The sequence below is a fragment of the Bombina bombina genome, chromosome 9 (assembly GCF_027579735.1).
Source record: "Bombina bombina isolate aBomBom1 chromosome 9, aBomBom1.pri, whole genome shotgun sequence".
Classification (NCBI taxonomy): Eukaryota; Metazoa; Chordata; class Amphibia; order Anura; family Bombinatoridae; genus Bombina; species Bombina bombina.
Window position 1 is genome coordinate 91,613,724 of NC_069507.1, and position 8,566 is coordinate 91,622,289.

The 8,566-nt window shown below is 34.8% G+C and overlaps 1 long non-coding RNA gene across 1 annotated transcript; it reads left to right on the top strand.

The window, feature by feature from the left end:
• Nucleotides 1-5,635: 5,635 nt before the first annotated feature.
• Nucleotides 5,636-7,407, top strand: LOC128639537 (uncharacterized). Its single transcript, XR_008399218.1, has 4 exons — nucleotides 5,636-5,915; nucleotides 6,205-6,283; nucleotides 6,914-7,217; nucleotides 7,307-7,407. It is a non-coding gene; the product is annotated as an uncharacterized LOC128639537 (long non-coding RNA).
• Nucleotides 7,408-8,566: the final 1,159 nt, after the last annotated feature.

Here is an 8,566-nt window from a genome sequence, read left to right on the forward strand (position 1 = left end):
AACACACAACTCATATATGGTGGCACAGTAGATCGCACACGCAGTGCCCCAGATTTTAAGTAGGAGGACCGACCAAGCATCTTTTTCCATCTCCCAGTTCCTAAAATCCATGCCATATACACGTCCCCTGATAGGTGACGTAACAGGGATTAAACTGATAGGAATAGTACTACTTAACACACATTATAATAACGCAGAGAGAGGAGTCTGAAGAAGAGGAGTCAGAGGAGGAAGGTGGCTTTGAGGAGGTGGAAGACCAAACACAGCAGGCATCCCAGGGGGCTTGTTGTCACCTTTCGGGGACCCTTGGTGTTGTACGTGGCTGGGTGGAGGAAGACATCAGTGAGGACAAGGAACGGGACATGGCTAGCTTGGTATCCAACCTTGTGCAAATGGACTGTTTGCGGTGCGTTAAATGGGGAGTTTGGTCTGTCACTGTGAAGTGGGCGTAACCCTTACACTACCTGATCGATACAACATCATACCTGATGTTTTAAAGCACGTTATTCAAAACAATTTAGGAATGTTAGGTGATTTATACCCTTTATGGATTAAAACCAGACTCTGCATCAACTATGTAATTTTCTGTGGTAGTTTTGCCATGGATCCCCCTCCGGCATGCCACAGTCCAGGTGTTAGTCCCCTTGAAACAACTTTTCCATCACTATTGTGGCCAGAAAGAGTCCCTGTGGATTTTAAAATTCACTTGCCTATTGAAGTCAATGGCGGTTCGCGACATCACTATTCAAATATTGCACCAAAAAGATAGTAGCCATGGTACCCTAATAGCAGTTGCTAGGTTACTGGAATACACACACATCTTCAAACAGAGTAATCTACATGAACAGTGTTTATGAAATCAACACTTAATATTATAAATCCCATCACATAATCTGTGAACTCGTCAATATTTCCACAATATCACCCCTAATAGAGTGCTTTGTGACATCCCAACATTTAGATATATAACATATAGCAGCTAAAACAAAAACTGGTCATATATTTAAAACAGCAACAATTAGTTGTTATAGGTCAAAGGCTGACTCCTTAATCAACATATCAAAGTAACTCACATCATATATATATATATGATATATGATGTGAGTTACTTTGATATGATGACCCACTTATACATATTACCTATTGCTATACCAATTAGACGAAATGCTTTGTTGATGATTTACATGGCACATATACACTCATGATTTAATACTGAGGTTGGAATATATAAGTCTCACCACATGATGATTTAACTCCATTTGGCATATTTTCATACATAATATCACACACTGATTTAATTTTGGCATATTCTCATATGTAACATCATATACTAATGTATATAATGTGAGGGTATAGGTAACTGTATACCCAGTTTAGGTCAAATACACCTTGCACGGTCAATATGATAAGGGAGTGCAAGTTCACTTAAGAACTATAAGCCTTGATGACTAGCGGATCACAAGATCCACTAAGACCTGATCACATACACAAACGTAATGCTTCTACGGCTTCAAGCGCTGCTAATATGCAAATTAGCCATATCTTGAATCCCAAGGGGACGGGTCATGTACACACAACATGACGCTACACTATACTTTCCCCGGGCTGACAGCAACACAAATATTTCTTTAAAAAAATACAACTTGCGTGAGCTAAGGTAAGCGCAGATACTGAAAAGTACTGAAATAATCTCCCACATGTACTCAGACCGATCCCGATTGTGATTACACATGGCAGATTGCCTTGATGCAAGTACAGATATCACTACAAGCGGTTTACATAATAAGAAGTGTAATATATGATTCCTGAGCAATTAATTGTCCATTTAATTGTTTATTCGAATTGTTGCAATATGTTGAAAACTGTTCAAGGAGTCAGTCTTTGACCTATAACAACTAATCGTTGCTGTTTTAAATATATGACCAGTTCTTGTTTAGGCTGCTATATGTTATATGTCTAAATGCTGGGATGTCACAAAGCACTCTATTAGGGGTGATATTGTGGAAAGATTAATGAGTTCACAGATTATGTGATGGGATTCATAATATAAAGTGTTGATTTCTTGTACACTGTTTATTGTAGATTACACTGTTTGAAGATATGTGTGTATTCCAGGAACTAAGGATTTAAATGTTCTTTTTAGGAGGCAACAATTTGTCAGGGTACCTGTGAAATAACATTAAATAAAGTACAGAGGTATCACATAATCTAATATTTCATTTTTGGCTAACATCTAATTTGATATGAATTGGTCTCACTATAGCCCCTGCCCCTCATGCTTAAAGGGACACTGAACCCAATTTTTTTCTTTTGTAATTCAGAAAGAGCATGCCATTTTAAGCAACTTTCTAATTTACTCCTATTAACAATTTTTCTTCGTTCTCTTGCTATCATTATTTGAAAAAGAAGGCATCTAAGCTTTTTTTTTGGTTTCAGTACTCTGGACAGCACTTTTTTATTGGTGGATGAATTTATCCACCAATCAGCAAGGACAACCCAGGTTGTTCACCAAAAATGGGCCGGCATCTAAACTTACATTCTTGCATTTCAAATAAAGATACCAAGAGAATGAAGAAAATTTGACAATAGGAGTAAATTAGAAAGTTGCTTAAAGTGAAGGTCAAGTCTAGGGTTGTGCTTAGCAGTTTTTAATATGTTATCCAAAATCAATATGATGTTCATTCATCAAATACTTTATAACTATAAGCAAAAGTTTTAAATTTTATGATTTGAATGTGCTCCGTTTATGCAGTATATTCCGCCAGTCATCGAGCCTCTATTGATTGACAGATTAGACCTCCAATCTTTTGTTTACCCCCGTGGCGTCCAGCCCCTTTTTAATTTTGTCATTGAGAGCTTCCGCGCATGCGTGTAAAGAAATATCGCGTCTTCATTGGCATGCGCGTTCATGTTACACGCATGCGTTGTCCTCTCTCAAAATTCTTGTTACTTTGAATCAACAGCATCGCTCACTCGCATCCTCGGCAATTAGCTGTGATCTCTAACAACAGGTAAGATTGAAGAGGCAGCGCATCTAACTAACGAATTGTGCAACTTTATAATCGATCTATACATCTATATTGAATTTATTTTGTATAATCAATTTGGGCTAACATATTAATTAGTAGTTATCTGGCTTCATTGTTATTTCAGTTTTTGTCAATATACGCTACATCAAGCTGCATATGTCACTTACGGCAGTGAATTAAACGCATGCGCTATTGAGCTAACTATACGCATGCGCACTGCAAAGCAAACAAGGGTGCACGAGCGCAGTCCACTTGTAATAAACAAAGCGGCGTCAGAGGAGCAAAATAAGGAAGTGCTGTATGGGCGGAGCTAAGCGTGATAACGGAGATAATCTAGATATAACTTTTATTTTCAAAGGAATGATTATTTATACATATAAAGTGAGCGACTGTAATGCTTCAGACATAAGCTTCAACCTGATGTATTGAGAACAGAAAAAATTGACCTTCACTTTAAAATTTCATGCTCAATCTGAATCACGAAAGAAATTTTTTGGGTACAGTGTCCCTTTAAGACAAGTCGAGAACAAAGGATTTAGACTTTTGTATAAATAAGACCAATGAGCCACTTCAAAGTAAATATTAGCATTATGGAGCCCTCAGATGTATATGTCCATATATGGGTTTCCTGCCCAAGATGTTTAATAAAATAAATCACCCCGTGTGGAGATATACAGTCCCTGGGTCTGGGACTGAACTCTTTGAGGCCTAACTATATGCAAAAGAAACAGGTTTTTCATCAGGGGGAACCACTTTGCATGCAAGAGTTGATTATCCCCTGCTAAGTTAGACACACAGAATCTCCTGTTTACCAGACGTGGTGAAAACTTTGATTTTAAATAGCAGAATTTATACTTAAAAAGTCATATAAATTATTTGTCTATAATTTTCAAATCTATTTAAAATACTCAAATAACATATATATGAACCTAGGAGATGTGTATAATGCATAAGATACCTTTAAATCTAAAGTGAATATATAACTGTCTATTTTAAGTGTTTAACCAATTTAGGCCTCACTTCCATTGAGTTGTAATTCAGTTTCTGTGCACTTGCAAACCGTTAAATATGCTGTCGAAAGCAATATCGTTTAACGACTGTTTCCAATGGCGCGTTATACCTCAATATCGGCAGCTGGACTCTGGCTGCCGAAAAAATCTTCGCGTCCCATAGAAAGTAATAGAAGCCGTTAATCGCTAAATTATACCAGGTTTCCAATGAAAGCGCAAACCGTTAATACACTGTCGGAGGCTGTCGATACATTGAGAAATATTACCCCCAGCTCAACTAGGTGTAAAGGAGGAAAAAAGAGCTTTTTGAGGCCTGTTTCTCATTGAAATTGCAAATCACAAAAAAATTATGAGTGTTTCAATGTACAAATAACATTATATATGCTACATTTATTGGTCCTATGTATAGGAATATTTGCACCCATGTTGTCATAGAAATATAATATATGCAAGCACCGCAATTATGGAACGACCTGCCGCACACTTTCAAACCTTCCCCATGCCTAATATCCTTTAAGAGATCCCTCTCTACATATCTCAAAACAGAATGCACCTGTCATTGTTGATTATATATTTCCTACCGGTTCTATGTTAAATTTTTGTGCATATATCGTGTATTATTATTGTTTTTATTTTATTGTACCCATTGTATCAATGCAATGTTTTGTGTACCCAGGACATACTTGAAAACGAGAGAAATCTTAATGTATCTTTCCTGGTAAAATATTTTATAAATAAAATATCTACCAATTCAAAATGAAACCTTTGCCCAGGGATGCTATATATAATCTCAATACATATAGAAATATAATTTTATCTAATAATAATCTTCTCCTACATGTATATATGTATGATAATTGTATATATATATTTGACCTATATAAATCATATAATTTTAATAATTACTTTTAACTGTTATGATAAAGGCTGATATATTTAAATAGAAAGATATAATAATTACATTCAGTGTCTTTGAATTTCCGATATGTAACTACATATATGTTGAAATTATAGTTCATATCAAAAATAAAAGTCATGAGTAAGTATATACTTTCAAACTGTTCATTAAATTAAGGATTAGATGAGATGAAGATAAGCCCTCCCCCCCATGTTATTCATTGCAATCACCAGTTTCACATATGTTAACAAGCAACACACAGCTATAAAAAAACACCACACCTAGCCTAACCTCAGAACAGATATTTCAAAATGCAGGGTGAGAGAGAAGCTGACAATGCTGAAGTTAGACAGCGTAGGCCTGACATCCCCAGAGTGAGGCTGGATATAGAAACCCTGAATGAGCAGCAGGTGTTTAAAAGTTTCAGGCTCACCAGGGAGAAAATATATCAGTTATATGCCCTGTTGCAAGACAGGCTGGAAAGCCAGGGCTATTCAAGCAGGGCTGTCCCTGGAATGACCAAACTACTAGGGGCACTTCATTTTTTGGCTTCTGGATCCTTTCAGGTGACAGGGGGCATTGTAACTGGGGTGCATAAGTCCACTCTTTCTAAGCATCTTTCAAAAGTTATTGATGGACTTTATGATAACTGCAGAAAATTTATTTTTTTCCCCACATCACCCAGAGGTTGGCGTGATGTTAAGAGGGACTTTTTTCTTTTAGGTGGCATACCCAATGTCCTTGGGGCCATTGACTGCACTCATATTGCCCTAAGACCCCCTGTGCGCAGGGAGATAATATTTAGAAATCGGAAACACTTCCACTCCTTAAATGTGCAGATTATATGTGATGCAAACATGCGTATATTAAATGTTGTGGCAGGGTTCCCAGGAAGTAGCCATGATGCCTACATCCTCAGGAATTCTGGTGTGTGGAGATTGTTTGAGACAAATCAAATGCCTGAAGGACATCTCCTCGGTAAGTGTTTATGTATATATTATGATGCCTTCATGTGTTCAATATTTTGACATTTTATTGTTTCATTGCTTTATAATCCTTTATGTATGTGTCTAAGGGGGTGAAATTGATTAAATAAATAAATTGTTAATCATTTAAAAGATATATATTAACTATGTCATAGTAAGACATATGCATAACATTATTTTATGTCATACATTGCTTTATTGAAAGATGTGTGTTTATATATCTATCTATCTCTATCTCTATATATATATATATACTGTATATCTATGCATTCATATTTCAGCCGATTCTGCATATCCTCTTAAAAAATGGATTTGGACACCATTGAAAGAGAACCAGGTTGTTGGGCCTGCTGAATTAAGGTAAAGTATATATTTATTTTCTGCTATTGTGTGTCAGAAATATTGATTGTGCCTTGCAAAATGCTCACTATAATCTGTAGAAGAGTAGGACCAGTACACACTTCATAGGAATGTCCCTTTAAATCACTCTTGGGTGAATGTAGGTGCAAACCTGGAGGACCTCCTTTTCCAAAGTCCCAGTAAATGTAATGAAATAGAACACACAGGTAGCACTCTATGTGGAGCAGCGTTTCGGGGCTCCTGCCCCTTTATTAAGCTATATATCTGTGTTTGTGCACATACATGTGTTGCTTGATTATCTTGTGTGTGTGTGTGTGTGTGTGTATATGTATATATATATATATATATATATATATATATATATATATATATATATATATATATATATATATATCACTATCACAGACATAACAATGTTGTACTGAGTGCCTTTAAAGGGACAGTCAAAATACAAATCATCTATTATCAGTGAAGCATTTATAAATCTCTCTACTTGAATATAAATATATTTATATATATAAAAAGGTTTAAAGATTTATAAGATCAAACCAGGAATGTAGTTAGCTCATTAGTATTTGATTTGTCTTCACATTATATATTATAATCATATTTCTTGTTCTTTTAATACAGATATAATGAAGCACATATCCGAACATGTGCTATAATAGAACGACTGTTTGGTGTTCTAAAAATGCGCTTTCGCTGCCTGGACAGATCAGGGGGGGATCTCCAATTCAGTCCGGAAAAAGCTATAAAAAAATCATAGTGGCATGTTGCTGTCTACACAACATGGCACAGGAGCATGGGATGTTGAACGACTTACTTCCAACACCACAGCCCCCAGGTGAAATCATTGAGCATGATGTAATTAATCATCCCCAACCCCTCAATGCCCATTTGGAGAGATCTGCAACTATTCAAGATTTCTTTTCAGGTATTTTTAAAGTATTGTAATGAGACCTTTTAGTTATTTATGATTATGTTTTTTAATAATACACATTTGTTTCTTTTAATGTTTTACAGATTGAAGATTCTCAGAAATGGAATACCACTCCCCTCCCTCTCTCCTCATCCCTATATTTACCACATATTCCCTAAATAAATGTATACTTTACTCAAATATAGTCATGGTGAATGTTTCTTTATTTCCAGCTATGTACTAATCAATGCATTCATCTTATGATTTATGTATAACATAATCATCTAAAATATCATTTTAATTATATTCCAAATATTACTTTGTTCTCTTGGTATAATTATTTAAAGAGCAGCTATGCACTCCTGGTTAATAAAAATGAGTACATGGGTGAACCAATGACAGACAGGATATATACTGTATGTTGGCAACAATAAACAGCTCCAACATAGGTTCTATGCTGCTCCTGGTCTTACCTAAATAAAACTATAATCAAAGGATACTAAGAATATTAAGCAATATAAAGAATATACATATATTAGATTTGCTTGTAAATATATATGTTTTAGCAAAATAATGGAATTTATGTCACTTTAAAAAAAAAAAAAAGGAAGAGTGTGTTCCCAATAAAACATTAATGAACCAGATAAATCATTCAATTCCAATCAACTTACATATGTACTCATAATCAATTTAATTTTGTTATGTTTCTTATTTCAATCATGTATTTAAGTTTAGGAGCCGTTCCATGTAATGTTCATCACCTGGTGCACTTGCTGATTGTTGCCTACATTTAGACAACAATCATCAAGCGCTCCCCATGTGCAGAATCAAAATGGGTAGATTCCTAAGCTAACATTCCTGTTTTAGTAAATTACAGATGATAATGAAGTTAAATAGATTATAGGATTACATATTTAAGTATATAAATACTGCATGCTCTAATTCATGCGTTTTATTTTGAATAGGCTATCCCTTTAAGAAATATATCAGATGCTCATTTCAAAGAGACAAATCCAGATATAATATAATCCTTAAAATAAAGATACATTATCAATATATACAATCCCCTGAGATTGCACACTTGAATGGCATGGTTACCTCATAGAAAATAATATAGAAAAATAAGTCAAAGGAAATAATTTTTTTATCATGAAGATGAGTTTTATTATTACAGATTTACCCTCATTCCAATGTAATTTTCAATGTGAAAATCATATTTATTCAATACAAAACGATGACACATTAAAGTTATAATGTGTCATAGTACTAATATTTATAAAATATATGTAATGTCATGTCTGCTAAAGCAGATAATACATTTGCAATATTTAGACTATTAACCAAAATACATAAGTGCTTAATAT